Genomic DNA, 15838 nt, shown 5'->3' with positions numbered 1-15838 from the left:
AGTTGATATTCCGTATGACCTCACACGGAATATCGATTGGAAGTTATACGAGGAAATGATTTCAGAAGCTGTCGAGTCGATTCAACATCACCCACCACTTGAAGAATACAACCTCCTCCCGGGCTTGATTCTCGACGCCGCGTTGCAAGCCCAAACGAAGAAATATCCCGGCGTGACTATCAAAGAACGGCCTCCCACTCCGTGGTGGGACAAAGAGTGCTCCGATGTCTACACGGAAAAATCCGACGCGTTTAAGGCCTTCTTTCGGGTGAAACGTGAACCCGCCTACTTTAAGCGGTATTTGGAGCTTGAAACCAAGTTTAAAAGCTTGGTCCGAGCAAAGAAACGCGGATATTGGCGTCGGTTCGTAAACGAAACGTCGAAGGAGACATCGATGAGCACTCTTTGGAACACAGCCCGAAGAATGCGAAATCGTATAACGGTCAACGAAAGCGAGGAGTTTTCAAGCCGGTGGATATTTGACTTTGCCAGGAAAGTATGTCCGGACTCTGTTCCTGTGCAAAACATTGTTCGCGATACGTTTCCGGGCCACGACGCGATAGAATCACCATTTACGATGGCAGAATTTTCAGTTGCGCTCCTGTCCTGTAACAATAACGCGCCTGGGTTAGATAGAATCAAATTCAACTTCTTGAAGAATCTACCCGGCACTGCCAAGAGGCGCTTGTTGAACTTGTTCAATAAGTTCCTGGAGCAAAATATTGTACCGCAGGATTGGAGGCAAGTGAAGGTGATCGCCATCCAAAAACCGGGAAAACCAGCTTCTGATCACAACTCTTATAGGCCGATTGCAATGCTATCCTGTATCCGGAAATTGATGGAGAAAATGATACTCCGTCGTTTAGACCATTGGGTCGAATCAAATGGTCTACTATCAGATACTCAATTTGGCTTCCGCCGTGCCAAAGGAACGAATGATTGTCTTGCGTTGCTTTCTACAGATATTCAGCTAGCCTATGCTCGCAAAGAACAAATGGCATCTGTGTTCTTGGACATTAAGGGGGCTTTTGATTCCGTTTCTATTGACATTCTTTCGGGCAAACTTCACCGACAAGGATTTTCACCAATTTTGAACAATTTTTTGCATAATTTGTTGTCCGAAAAGCATATGCATTTTACGCATGGCGATTTGGCAACTTTTCGTATTAGCTACATGGGTCTTCCCCAGGGCTCATGCTTAAGCCCCCTTCTTTACAATTTTTATGTGAATGACATTGACGCATGTCTGGCAAATTTATGCACGATAAGACAACTTGCAGACGACAGCGTGGTTTCTGTTACAGGAGCCAAAGCTGCCGATTTGCAAGGACCATTGCAAGATACCTTGGACAATTTGTCTGCTTGGGCTTTACAGCTAGGTATCGAATTCTCTCCGGAGAAGACTTAGATAGTAGTTTTTTCTAGGAAGCTAGGAATCTAAATATCTTAGTGTCTGGTTCGATTCAAAAGGCACCTGGGGATGTCACGTTCGGTATTTGATGAAAAAATGTCAACAGAGAGTAAATTTTCTCCGGACAATTACTGGATCATGGTGGGGCGCCCACCCAGGAGACCTTATAAGGCTTTACCAAACAACGGTATTGTCGGTGCTTGAGTACGGGTGTTTCTGCTTCCGCTCCGCTGCGAATACCCATTTAATCCAGCTGGAACGATTGCAGTATCGTTGTTTGCGTATTGCCTTAGGTTGCATGCATTCGACCCATACGATGAGTTTGGAAGTTTTGGCGGGCGTTCTCCCATTAAATGACCGCTTTTGGGATCTGACTACTCGTATTCTCATCAAATGTGAGGTTTTGAACCCCTTGGTAATTGAAAATTTCGATAGGCTAGTTGAACTTAATTCTCAAACCCGTTTCATGACTGTGTATTTCAATCACATGTCTCAAAGTATAAATCCTTCCTCATACACCTCCAATTGTGTCAACTTGTTAGATACTTCTGTTCCTACTGTGTTTTTCGATACATCCATGATCGAAGAAACTCGTGGAATCCCGGATTATTTACGCGTGCAGCAGATCCCTAAAATATTTTATAACAAATTTAAAAACATCAACTGCGACAATGCGTTTTATACTCATGGATCACTTCTCAACGGGTCCACTGGCTTCGGTATCTTCAACAATAATAAAAGGGATTATTGAAAAAATGCCCACGGACCATTACTTCATCTTTACGGACAGTCTCAGTTCTATTGAGGCTCTCCGATCGATGAAGGATGTAAGGCACTCTCCGTATTTCCTGGGGAAAATACGGGAACATCTGAGTGCCTTATCCGAAAAATCTTCTCAGATTACCTTAGTGTGGGTCCCTTCTCATTGTTCCATTCCGGGCAATGAGAAAGCGGACACTTTGGCTAAGGTGGGTGCAACAAACGGTGATATTTACAACAGACCTATTGCCTGCAATGAATTTTTAAAATTTTCACGTCAGAAAACACTTGTCAACTGGCAGGCCTCGTGGGATAAGGGAGAACTGGGGAGGTGGCTACACAGCATCATTCCCAAGGTTTCCACCAAACCTTGGTTTCGGGGGTTGGATGTAGGACGAGATTTCATTCGCATGATGTCTCGGATTATGTCCAACCACTACGGGTTAGACGCACATCTCCTGCGTATCGAGCTGGCGAGCAGTAATCATTGCGTTTGTGGATTGGGGTACCAAGACATTGAACACGTGGTTTGGGTGTGTGCTGAATTCCGCGGCGCCAAATCTCTACTTTTCGATATCCTCAGGGCCCGAGGAATACAGCCCTATGTGCCAGTTCGTGATATCCTCGCTCAGCGAAACTTTCCATACATGCTACATGTTTATAGCTACTTGAAGAGCATCAAAGTGCCAATTTAACAGCGAAACGATTCTTGGATAAAAAAAAAACCATGTTAGTTTTAGTATTAGATTTAGTATCAGCTCGTAGTCGGCAGCGAGGATAAAAAATTTGTCTTTAGCTTATAAGATATTTTAGACCATAAGGCTAAATTGGCTCCGTAAAACATTAATTTGTATTGTGCCGTGTCAAATAAATGTTGTGAAAAAAAGGGGTCTCGGTGTCAAAGAGGTTGGGAACCACTGGTCTAATGTCTTTGTTTGCTAGTTGGTTCACTACTAAGCGGATAGTTGCTGGATTTTTTTCTTTGTTCATTGACAAAAATTTTTAAAACCTGTAAATTGATAAAAAATTGAAACCCGCGAATCAATGCGATCAGAAATAAATAAATTATTAAAACTCAATCAGTATAACTTGGGTCGTGGCTACGATTTCATATTTATTACGTAGGCATTCAAATGCTTTAAAACATGCCTGCCTAAAACTAAGCTTTGTCTTCAACAAACTAAAAGTATTAGACACATCAGTTTCTAACAAAATGTAGCAAGAGCTGAATTGGAGTGATTTAGAAATATTCTAGAAATCAGACACCAGCGGTGATTCAGCGTACTTAAACAAAGTTTTACAGAAGGAAATTACATTATTTTGACTTGACGAAAAATTGTCAGCGGATCTGAAGCGATTGCTCGACGGTTTTGAATTTGAATAAGTTATGTTTTTTTAATTCGTTTTTCATGTGAATTAATAATGAAATTGTTAACGGATGTTTGATACCTTTTATTAATAAACTTTATTTAAAAAAAAATCTCATTTTTACTAAGATTTGTTTTTGCAATCCCGGTTCCCGGGAAATGAGATTTTTCATTCCCATTTCCCGGGAAATCAATTCCCAGGAATTTTGCAAACCCTAGGGATTGATCGTGCGTGTTGTCAAAATCGAACAGGTTCTGAACTATAGATTTCTATGCATGATTGGAGCAAAATTTTTATGATAGATCTTTTTTATATGGATTGGCTGCATAAACTGCTTATATGACAACTTTATTAAAAATTCTGTCTCGTAGCTTAGGTGAGATTTTTTTATTTTGATCGTTCCTGGCCAAAAATGCGATCCTCTCCCTGCAAAAGAGGGAGGATCATGTTAATTTTGTTGTTATTGTGTCTTTGAGTATGACTTACACTCTTGATATTGCGTTGAACAGATTTCAAATAAGTCAATCCTACGGCGAGAAAATCCTATTTCAGTATTGTAGGGGAATTCGGACAAAAATGACATGTCGCTTACACTTTTCGTGGAACAGTAACCTCCCAATCCATTTTGAGACTGTTTTAATCAATCTTTAATTTACACATTTAGATAGAGAAGTTTTTTTTGGCTTCGTAGTCTTTAAAATGTAAAAAACGATATTTTTCACTTACACCGACGTTTCGAATAATATATATTCTTTATCCATCAGATCATCAAATAATTATCAACCTAACAGATATGAAATACAATTTTAACTTCTTACATTATGAAAAATTAAAACTTGACACTAACGAAGTGGAACCCGTAGCACTCTCAATCATACTAAACAATTTTCTCGGAAACTCTGAACTTGAGCCTCCATTTTGTAACTATTTTGGCAAACTGATAGTAGTGCTTCCAACCCATAAATGGGTTTGGAGGGCTTGTTTACTAGTGAAATGCCAGAGATTTTTTTAAAATGATGATTGAATGTTATCAAAGACTTGCAATAAAATTTTTCAAGCTTAGAAGTTTTGTTTCTATTCGCCCCACTGTTTCTGTTCACCCCGTTTTACGGTATTGAGCTAAAAAAAGGCTCCATTGTTGCCACTTAAGGTGAAATAGACCCAAACTCAGGAAAATTTGTTTTTGCTTCAAATACATAAAAAAATTAGTGCTGGGACTATCCGGATTAAAATATCCGGATATCCGACCTCGGATATCGGACAAATATCCATAATCCGGATCAATCGGATATCCGGATATTTTCCGACAGGATATTCGGATTTTCGGATAGTCGGATATCCGGATATTGTATCCGAACATAGTTTAATGAGAATTATGTAAATAAATACTTACGAGGGGGTGGGGGATTGTGGAAAAAGCCATTTTTCGCGTTACAATTCATTCAAGCGGGTCTAAAAGACAGAAAAAATATATACTATCCGGATATCCGACTATTCGATTATCCGTATCCGGATATCCGGACATCCGAATAGTATTCGTTTACACATCCGTGATCCGAGCTTCGGATAACCGGATCACGAATATATCCGGTTAAAAGTCCCGGCACTTAAAAAAATCATATATAGAAGCCGAGGCTAGGAAAAAGTAAAATTTTGTTGCACTGTGTAATAGAATGTTTTAGAAACGACAGGTAAGTAAATAACGCTTATTACAATAGGTTTCCGTTTTTGGCACTCTCCGATTTTAGCAACAAAAGGGTTCTGTTTTTGGCAACATTTTATAGTACATAGTAGGGTAACGGGGGTATTTTGGCCCACATGCATATTTTGGCCCACCCGGTAACATTTTACGCGTTTTATCTGTTTGATTCAATAAATATTAGAAAACTATGCATGCAACATTGAATAACACACCTAAGAATCATACTACACTATAATTTTCGGCGAAAAACTGGCTCTAGGTAGTGTTATTTTGGAATTAGTTCATACATATTCAAAGTCATGGCTGAGTCAACCCAAAGTCAAGAGGAAGTGGTAATATACAAGTCAACGTCCGGAAGCTATTTTAACAAATATGTATGCTTATGAAACAATTCGTTGTTGTAGTAACATCAATAAAATGTCATAGAAACAGTTTGTATACTCTAACATGTAACATGTTGGAAAAAGTTGAAAAAGTGGTTAAACGCATGGCCGAAATATGTTTGCCATTTTCTGAAGCAAACATATTTTGGCCATGCCAAGTTTTGACATCTACATTGATTACCGTTCGGCCGTTGCACGTGAACAAAGAAGCAGCTTGTGACGATTTACAGGTAGTAACTTCTTAATTTATCACATTTAACGATATGGAGTTAGATGAGAATGCCTGTCAAACCGCTATAAGTCAAATCATTTAATTTTGAGATGCCTAAAATTTACAAAAATTCACAGCAGAAGGATGTTCTCCTCAAACCTACTATTTTTGCTATAAAAATACCGATGATGATTATAAATATAATGAGTCCGAACTATTTCCATACACGTCTGTAGATATAAAGGTGGGCCAAAGTAAAAATTTGGTGGACCAAAATATGTTTTTAGTACTTCGTAGAAATTTTGATATTTCTAGGATATTTTTCAATATATTGCATTGTTGAACGGTGTATATTGAAATAGACACTTAGCTTTAAACAATGGTATAATAGAGTAGGTATTTATGTTGAAAAATTGTGTTTGTTTTTAATGAACTGTGCGAACACTTCCCAAAGCTGGCCAAAATACCCCCGTTACCCTATACAATAATTTATACAACAAACTGAGCTGATTTTGGAACTTTCCCAAGTGTTAAACAAGTTTTTAACTTCGGCGAACCAGCGCACATTTTTAAACAGAAAATTGCTAGGCTAAGTTCTTTTTAACATTCAATTCATTAAGACAACTGTCAGATGATGTAAATTATTAGATAAATATTAAATAAATAAATATATCTTTCCAAAATAGCATTTTTCAATAGCTTCTCAAAAATGAGTCGTGTTCCAAAAAATTAAACAAAAAGCACAAAATGGCATCTTTCGCCCATAACTATGCAAAGTTGCAGCCAAATAAAAAATGGTCGCTTGAATTGGTTGCCCGTTTTTTTTCTGGATTTGCTCATCGTGCAGTTCCACTGGAATGATATATCACAAAGCGCAAAATTCAAATTATAAAAATCATTTAAAATTTATCAAAAGACTAATTGGTAGCTGTTACTCGTCAAATGGGTAAAAAATTTACTCAAAAAGTCGTGCAACTTTTTCAAAAATGGGTGAAATTTCTTTCACTAATGGGTAATTTAAATTTAACGTGTATTTGACTCCAACTGTAAACAACGCACTGTCATACACTGTAACAAATTGACACGTTACTGCCAAGTGGATTCCACTTACTTCTGTGCTAATAGATGAAACATTTCATATCTACGTGGAATACACTTGCGTTTCAGTTCACAGCACAAAATCAAGTGTCTTACATTTCGGTTTGCCATGTCATGCATACCAAAATCAATCATTTTACACTCAGATTTCAATGCTAACACAGGTCAAATGCCAAAACACGTTAAAATTCCGTGGATTCCAATAAAATCGATATGGGTTGACATAATAAAATGATTAAATACGTTTTTTGACATTCATATGTGAAGAGCATTAGGGATTAGCGTGCGATTTATTTCCAGTGTATATAACAGGTCTGGCAATCTAAAACCAGCCATCGTTTACAGTCACTTGCTTTCAAATGGAACAGAGAGTTTGACGTCACAGAAGCTGTTGTACAAGCGTTGCGAGAGAATAACAGTAACGACAAATTTGGATTTCGTTATTACTATACGTTATATACGACGGATTTTGTTAAAAACCTATTGAATCACATAAATAAATAAATTTTGATAATATTTTTGAAGTCTCAAAATGAATATATTAATGACAAAAAAGGTTTCCTCTTTTGTCACGTTTCCAGTCTTGGCAACTGAAATTAAAAATTTTGTTGCCAAAAACGGAAACTTACTGTACATCTAAGCTAACCTGCTAAACTAAGCCTCACAAGCAATTAGCCTATATTCAACAGTTACTAGGAATGTTTCTACAAAACTAGACGTTCTGTGGTTAAGGAAAGTTACCATATATTGCATAAAGGTGCCTTGGACGTAAAATACACACATTAGGCACTAACGATAAAATAAATCTCTTTGACTCACATCATTATCGAACTTTCACATTTGGTAAACCCCAGATGGCAACTTTATTTGCCTTGTACCTAATAGTTTAAATCTAATTCTCACATCGATCAGTCACGACTGACCTCCGAATATGTTGAAAGCTACACTGAACTACTAACCGAGGCGTAGCAGAACGTTGACCCCGTGCCTGGCCTACTCATATTATGGGCTAAGGAGTTGCCTTTGTGTGTCATATTTGCATTGATTCTTGTAATCGATTGCTGCGGAAGATTGAAATGACACAAAGCGAAAACGGTAAAGCAGAAGCCGCGATATCGTCGTGGCGAACAAAGAAAAAGCGTCCTTATTTGACGACCGGATTGCGAATCACCGGCCGGATGAAACCGACAAAGAGAGGGGGTTAGTCTGTGCCTTGGAGATCGATGATCTATGTGTTAGCCTGTACAGAGTGTTTGCACGTAACGAAACGTTTTCATACATTGCATTGCAGGCGACGGAAAGAAAGGAGATGCTTCAAGAGACAAACAAATTCGATGCACTATGCTCTACGCAATTTATCAGGTAGCAGCAGCCGCAAAAAAGTGACGTGTGGTACCGGCCATAATATTATAAACGTCCTAAACGGTTGGTGAAGTCCATACAAGTTTGTGAAAAACGTAGTTCTTGATTGTTGAGACGACGCTATGATTATAATAAGGAGAGAGTGATGATATTTGAAGGAAATAGCATTTCGTGCTTGATGTGCATTGCTGCAAGCAATATGTTTTGCATATTAAATATCTATCACTGGGCGGCCACCCTTCTTTCTAAACAAAAACCAACAAAATAATATATTATTGCTCGTACTCCATAATATGAAGTTGATTTGAATTATTCGAACCAGGTTTACTATAGATATAATTTTAATGGAGAATTTTATGTTTAAAATACCTTTCTTTAAAACGGCCACCACCATCCAAACCAGCTGTAATTATTTCACTGGGTTTGTGTGTATGCTTTGTTCAAAACAAAATTAAAATCAACCAACCCATGTCCGTTTTAGTTTTATGTAACAACTAAACCATCAGTTCAGTGATGATCATCAGCTGAGCGCAGGTGTCGGGAGATTTCTTTCCAGCGCTTTAATAGGCATTAAAAAGAGTGCATCACAACTAACATTTTCTTTATTTGCCTTTGAAAAAGAATACCTGCATTATTTTCTGTGCATGCAACGATATATAAATGGCTAAACTGACATACTTACCCTCCTCCTTAGTAGATGTATAGCAGATTCGTTGATTTGGTTTCGCAAAAACAGGGTTTCTGGCGTTTGGAAAATAAAACTGGAAGACCTTAAATTATCAGAGAATCAGGTCATACAGAAATGCAGCTTGGAAGGATATAAACTTTCATACTACATAGCGTAGAGTTGAAAAAACAAAAACAAGTTCAACACAAGTAAAATAGCAAAAATCGTAGAAAATACGATTGAAATAAATTATCCACTTGCTTCAAGCTCACCTATCATAATGAAAATGTCAAATTAACGGTTTATTTGGTCCGTATTGTTTAGATAACAATTCAACAACTTCCAAGAACCGGCTCCCCGATAGCTAAATCTTTATTGAGTCAAAGAATGAGCCCGATTGTCGTAGGAAACTCCGCAGCAGTAGTGTGTCGTGTGCAAGCAAATTTCTTTACAGATTTTCTGCATAGCAAGCACAGATAACAATTTGTTCCGAAAAGTTTTTATCCGCCCGCTATGTGGCCTTGTTTTGCATTCCTCGGATTTCCTGCTGACACATTCCGGCCAATTGTTGTCCAGTAAACATTTCACTTTTTGTTTCTTTTTCTTCTGTATCGCTTTTTTTGTTTAATGGTCTCCCGCCTTGGGTTGGAATTCGGTTACGAAGAGAACATGCGACTATTCTTTTGTATTGTTATTGCTGTTTTCCTTTTTGGGTCAACAAAAAAAAAGCTTGGCTTTAAATATTTACATCCATTTTTATCTTGTTTCCAATATTAAACAAATGTGTTGATATAGAAGCGTCCGAAAGATGGTTCGTCGTGAAGTGCAACAGAGAATCTGAGCTTCGCATTGTATCGCTCCGTGTCGATTACGGTCTCAATCGTTTTATACATTAGGAACCTTTGCGAAAAAAAAAACTCCGTGTGGTTTTGGCTGCTGTTCGATTACAAGGGGATTTTCGGTTTCTTATTTGCAGTCTTATCTGTCGAGCGAATGAGGGCAACTAATGTTAGTGCATGTGTCATACTGAAGTGCCTACGTTTCGAGAAGAGGTCGAATAAGTAGCCAAAAAAGGTACCGATGTAATCCTGCTTTGTTTACTTTCGGACTTCTCGCAGTTAATGGTGCATACTTTACAGGCAACGTGTGTTTACAGGAAGCAAAGATAACAGAATATTAAGGCATGCTTTTGCAGGCCATTGGGTAGACGAAAACGGAACGTGTCGCCACCGTATACGATTAGTCACTGCAATGGACTTTAATTGAGTTGATTGTTCTACGAATGACTGGCTGTGTTGTTTCCGATGCGATGTATACGAATGATTCATAATTTTGATTTGTGAGGCACAACAATAATTTATTAACGTAGCACAGACAGAAAAATAGACATCTGAAATCATACTAAAATTCTCAACTGTATAAAAAGTGTCAAAATATTCTTATTGATTTTGAATCACATTATTTCATCCTATAACATTAACTAAATCCCTAAGCAATTTGAAATAACTCCGCAAAAGTGAAACCGGGTTTTGAAAGATGATGTTTCTAGACTTGGTTGTATATTTTGAGCATATTTTGATTTGAAATATTGTTTGTCGGAACGATATTCAATCATGTAAAAATTTCATCGGAAACGCTTGAGTTTGGATCCATCTTACTGATTTAGGCTTGCTTTATCATAGTGTTTTGTGTAGATGGTAGATCAATTTGTGTACTTACTTACTTTACTTTTGCGGCGACAGACAATACCTATTAGGAGGGCATTCTCGTCGACAGCACACACCAATCGAGTGTGGGGTCTACCCCGAGTCTAGCCCACTGAAGCCTGTGTTTTATCCGCCGATCTGTAAGCCTGGTACACTTCATCGTTCCTGCCTCTGCGCCCACACTATTTTCTAGATTGCGGCCCAAGATTGAACGCAAGATTCCCCGATCAGCTTTTTTCAGTGGCCATGCTTCATAGCAATAGAGGGTCACCGGGAGGATCAGTGTTTTATAGAGTGCTAGTTTTGTACAGGTTTGTAGGCTGCGGGACCTAAGCCTGATTGGAGGCCACACACGGAGCCTAATCCGCCGGAAAACCTTCATCAGACCACACTTTCAGCATGATCTGATGGATGACACGATACAACTGTTCGCTCCCGAATTTAGAAAATTCGGCGGGAATACCGGAATCCAAGATGCCTTGCAGTTTCTCAGCTCTTCAACTGCTTTCTTCACCTCGTTCATGAAGCTGTGTTGTCACAGCCGCAAATAACCTATGGCGCGGTTCAGCCTCAAACCCCTCATTGGCATGGTTGCCGTAACTGTACAACACTCTAGAAAAGCATAACGGGTAAACAAATTTGGTAGTAGAAGACTGTAAAGAAAACCTATCCCAACGAAAAATTGCTGCAAAATATGGAATCAGTTGTTGAGTTGTACAGGAAATGGACTGGACTGGAGTAGGAGACTTGATTCAAATAAACGGTATAATGACAACTAACGTCTACATTAAAATTATTAATGAAAATTTGCGTGAGTCAGTCGTAAAATCCGGCATAGGTAAGGACTTCATTTTCCCACAGGACATGATCCAAAGCATACTGCCAATAAAACCAAGGCTTTCTTCAAGTCAAATCGAAAAAAAGCTTCTGTAATGGCCTGTCCAGATTTGAACCCTATCGAGAATCTGTGGGTAATTTTGTTATGATTTTTTTAATCCACAATCCACGTGGACAGCTTAGGGGGTGTGGGTGGTGTGATGGTCTGTGAAATGTCCACGGTCCATACAAAATTTTAAGAATTTATATGGGCGATTGTTCACGGAAAGGAGAGGGTTAAAATCATCAAAAATCTGTCCACGTGAAATATGGATGGCCCATAAGAGGATTTTATCGTGTCAAGTCGTTTTATGAATGCATTCTAGATATTTACTTCGCAAACTGTGATTTGAGAATAAATCATCTGCATTACTGGTTCAATCTCTGTGTTCATATCTTTTTTACTGCTATTATTTTTCGATCAGGGAATTCAGAGAACAACAGGGAAAAGTGAAAAATAATAAGGAAATTTTTTTTTACCGACGCATTTTTCATTTTTAAACGGCTGATTAGCGCTAAAACGGATGTTTTCAACATAAAAGGCAAATGGCTGTTTGGTTTCATATCCGATCGAATACTCATTTCACTTGTATTTTAGAGTTACGTCCACCTACGTTGCGCTTTTCGTGCTGAATGCTTAAAGATATCAGGGAAAATCAGGGAATATAATTTTTAAAACTTTTTTGCCATCCTGCCTTATATGCTTTTCTCCTGTTCTGGTCGACAAAAACACTAGAATAGCAGTACGAGTATTGGGGAAAGATTTGGAATAACCTGTCAAATTCGCTTTGAAGCTAACTTACTGTATTCACTAGATAAGTACACTCAGGTCGCTTTTTACGCGGCTTTTTTTACGCGGATTCCGGAGTTTACGCGTTTTTTTACGCGGATTCCGGAATTTACGCGGTATTTCTTTTTTGTGCGGATTTCGGTTTCCCTTCGCTCGGAATGCAGAATTAACGCTGTTTATTTACGCGGATTCCGGAATTTACGCGTGTTTTTTACGCGAATTCCAGAATTTACGCGTTTTTTTTACGCGGTTTTTTTACGCGGCACGTATCTCCCGCGTAAAATGCGACTTTAGTGTATTGTGTTATAATGCCTCTCGCACAATTTTTTGATTTAACCGCCCAGGCTCGTACTTTTGCGTGACAGTTTTCACTGTATTCTATATACCTACTATGAATGCGTGGGCTGATTTTTGCATACAAAATTAGCCACCGAAATTTTTTCAGAGACTTAAATGAGTTTTCTTGTAAACCTAACGTCGAAGCGACGAACCCGGCCAGCAATTATTATGCGATCTCTCACGAGTTGCAGCGTTTTGGTAATGGCTAGTGGCGCCTAAATTCACAGGAATGGTTAAAAAGCTATAATGCTTCTAATCTTCTAAGGCAGCTATTTCGAGCTTTAGTGCAGCAGTTTTTCGCTTTTGTCGACCAGTGTAATTCCTATGAATTTGGATTCTCCCTATGTTCATTCTGATGGGGTGTCTGGTAACAAGGCCAAATAATGTTGTACACGTTTTAATTCTTCGTGAAGTCTCAATGAAAAATCGATAGATCATTCTTTTAGTGAGATAAGTGATTTATCTTATCAATCTGTGTTATTTATTTTGAAATCACACACATGGAACCTGAGAAAGACCGAGCAGACAAGGAAAGCAATAATGTTGCGCATAATAAAATCACTAATTTAATATTTTTCATATTCAATATTTTGCAGTTTACAAAGAATACGTACGTGATTGATTTCACGCGTAGATACCTTAAATGGATGATCGTTTCATGACGAAATTTTAGAAAACTGTATTATATTTCAATTTTCGCAAAATTTTGATATCATGAATTTTATTTGAGCATTATGATGTTTCATTCGTTTCTTTTCAAACCTCGAACACACATTCCAATTCGAATACATCGCCTGCAGCTATTTATTGAGGAATTACAACAAATACAATCCCATCAAACAAACAGAGCTCAATCGAACATCTAAAACTAAACTAATCAATTGATAAGGATCTGCTGACCAGCTGTGATATCAGTGTTGTTGTTTGTCAGCACATTTCTGGCCTAATTTCCAAAACAGCGGATGTTTTGAAGCAGCAATTTTAGGTTGTTCCGTAGAAGCTTGCTACACGGTTCATATAACATACAAACGTTAGCGAACTATGGAAGGCAACCGAATTGATTTCAGCAAATCTCCACAGTTTTTTTATGCCTGGCTGTCGGTGAGATGAAAACTTTTCTATACATTCCCATACCGGCCGGTATACTTGGGCCTTGGAACTACATATAACAAAAACAGTAGCAACGATGAAAGGATACTATAGAAGCATGCAGTACTGATTATGCTATTTGTGACATGTTGTAGCCAGGGTTGCCACATTTATATCTGTATTTTTCTTTGAAAATATCTGTATATCTGTATCTCGGGCCAAAAAATCTGTATTAAAAATCTGTATTGAGCAAACTCAGAATCTTGGATGGAAAAAATTTACTTGCAGAACATATTTAAACAAATTCATTCTTCTCTACATGATGTTCATACAGGTTTTTGTTAAATTTATTTTTTAAAGTTTTCGTTAATTTAATATTAGAATCTCCTTCTTGTTCTGCAACGTAGCTTTCAGCTTTTAAAATTGAGATCATTAGCTTAGGGGCCATGCAATTTCTGGTTTCAATTATATATTAAAAGTATGCGTTCTAAACAAACCGAAGAGTGTAGATTTATATAAACAATTCTCACAAATGATCTGTAATAGAAACTTGAAATTACCATCTCGCCTAATGGTGTTCAACAGCTCAGACCAAGTTAAGTCATTTGTTTCAATGATTCCGGTCAAAAAGTTTTTTTTCAAGCGTGCGAAATTCGGTGAAATCGCACCTCTTTGCAATTTGTTTTACGAATTTTGAATAGAAATCCTTACAAATATTTCGAAACGTTCGTTTTCGGGCTTCGTTCATGTCACATTCCATTTCTTCTTTATCGATACCTACATAATCCTGATGTTGTTTTTTTTACAAAACTTTGAAAATCGAATCGAATTCTACCTTCAAAATTGATTTCAGTTCGTTGGTATAACAAAAAAATCTGTAAAATCTATCGCGTGCGTCGTACGCAGAGGATCGCGATGTTTGGCAAGAAATATACTCATGGTTAGTTTTCGTAATAAGCGCGCAACATTGTTATATTCTGTTTTTCAGGTGTGTTTTTCGCGGGATCGTATCGTTTTTTTTTAGAGCAGACAAAGTGTGTACGAGAAACGTCGTTGGTCGATCTGTTAGGTAGCAAATGTCCGGTTAACCGAACCCCTAGTGACTCCGCGTCGATACCTTCATGAGGTCGAATTATCTGCAGATTGATCAACAACGCGCAATAGATTTCGGTGTAAAGAGGATCACCTTACGAGGAGATATCATATCATTTCAAGTTGTCCCAATTTGATCAAAGGTCCAGTATCCTTGCGTACGGTTTATTGTTGCGGTGTTACATTGTAAAACTGAATAAGTTCGAATCGCATTATGAATATCGTGGCGGATATAATGAACTTGTTCGCGCGATACTTGTTCTAAAGAACCCGACACTCGAAACCAGCGCATCGTTTACCAAAACGAACCCTGCTGTGTACCTTGCCCTTTCTCCAACATCCCAGTGATTTCTCGTGGAAGTGCAGAGGTGTTCTCGGCTTCCAATAAGCGGGTATCACGTCAACATTTTCCAATACAAATTCCTTCTTTGACCTGCATTATATAGGATGCGGCCGGCGCTAGTATTGCCTAATATAAAGATTAAGGTCACCAGATTTTACACATTGAGGATGTATGTTGGTCCCAAGCATCATCTGTTGGTTCTCTGTGTAATTACAGCTGATCTGGCAATAACGGAGTAGCAACCGCGGGCGGTCAATCATACTCATGCTCATAACAAAAAATCAAAAGAGGGTTGTGTGCAAAGCCACGACCGCAAGGTTGAAGTAGAATACTTTTACAAGAAAGATAACCCGGCTGCTTGCGTGTCAGTCATTTTTCCAAGCAAACAAATGTTGACCGCTCATTGGCAGTATTGAAAATTCTGTGCAAATGAAGTTGAAGTACTACTCAATTTAAGTTTGCACATATAAATACGACCTCACTGAAACTCTTTGCGGCGCAAACAAGTTTCAACAGTCAGAGTATATGTACATGTGAATTCAAATTAAGATAATTAACTTTTGGTTAAAGCTCAGAACGAGAAAATATTAAATCTTCAAATCATTCGTTTGGTTGTCCTGAAAAAGACAGTTTGTTGTTGAA

The 15838-nt window shown here is 38.1% G+C and overlaps 1 protein-coding gene across 1 annotated transcript in view; it reads left to right on the top strand.

The window, feature by feature from the left end:
- The window catches only part of LOC129731880 (calphotin-like), a 167481-nt gene that overhangs the window by 46750 nt on the left and 104893 nt on the right, over nt 1–15838 (top strand). The gene's annotated exons all lie outside the window — the stretch shown is intronic.

This window comes from Wyeomyia smithii, chromosome 3 (assembly GCF_029784165.1).
Source record: "Wyeomyia smithii strain HCP4-BCI-WySm-NY-G18 chromosome 3, ASM2978416v1, whole genome shotgun sequence".
NCBI classification, from domain to species: Eukaryota; Metazoa; Arthropoda; class Insecta; order Diptera; family Culicidae; genus Wyeomyia; species Wyeomyia smithii.
This window is presented reverse-complemented; position numbering and strand designations above follow the sequence as displayed.